Raw genomic sequence first — 827 nt, forward strand, 5'->3', positions numbered from 1 at the left:
TGAATATTTTTGAAAAGCTTTGTAGGCCTTTTGCCAGTTTTAATCCAGCAACGTTTTTGCTCAAGGTCCTGGGAGCCATGTCTTTGAAATGTTAGCTCAATTTCCAGGAGCACCTGGCTTTAAATCTACCTTCCATGGTAACGCCATGAGATTTTTATTGCTCCTTTGGATAAAGATAATTAGCAAACAAAAACAGCCACTCTAATTACCAGGAAAATTTAGGGTGAATTCTGTGTGACAAAAGCTGCTGTCGAGTCCTCTCACGTGAGAACATGATGTCGGTGATTTCTTGCTGTCTTTGCAGTCTCTGTAGGGGACCGCCTGGGATGCGCATTACATTCTGGTTTAATGCTGACTCAATACTAAGACTCTTTTCGGTCTCTTCCATTCCCTTGGAGAGTTTTTTGGGGGGCTGGCAGGAGATTTCTGTTTTTCTTTATATTTTCCAACAGTAGAAAGCAGCCTGGCTGGAAAAAGCTTTGGGCGAATTTGGACAAACTGACCAATGAGAATGAGCCCCTCACCTCCCATCCCTGCATTTGCAGGGAGCGCTATCCGCGCACCACCGTGCCGCAGCGAAGGGACCCCATCCGCGGCCACCGCCGAGGCCTGCATCACTATTTTTAGCCGCCACCACCCTGGTGGCCCAGGGACAGGCAAGCGGGCGGTGCTCGAGGGCGCCGGGCCCCGCCGGGCCCCGCCGAGCCCCGCCGAGCCCCGCCGAGCCCCGCCGAGCCCCGCCGAGCCCCGCCGGCCCCGCCCCCGCCGCGCGCGGCCCCGCCCCCAGGCGCCGGGAGGGAGGAGCCGGGCGCGCAGAGTCGGGAGCG

Source organism: Nyctereutes procyonoides, unplaced genomic scaffold, assembly GCF_905146905.1.
Source record: "Nyctereutes procyonoides isolate TBG_1078 unplaced genomic scaffold, NYPRO_anot_genome, whole genome shotgun sequence".
NCBI lineage: Eukaryota > Metazoa > Chordata > Mammalia > Carnivora > Canidae > Nyctereutes > Nyctereutes procyonoides.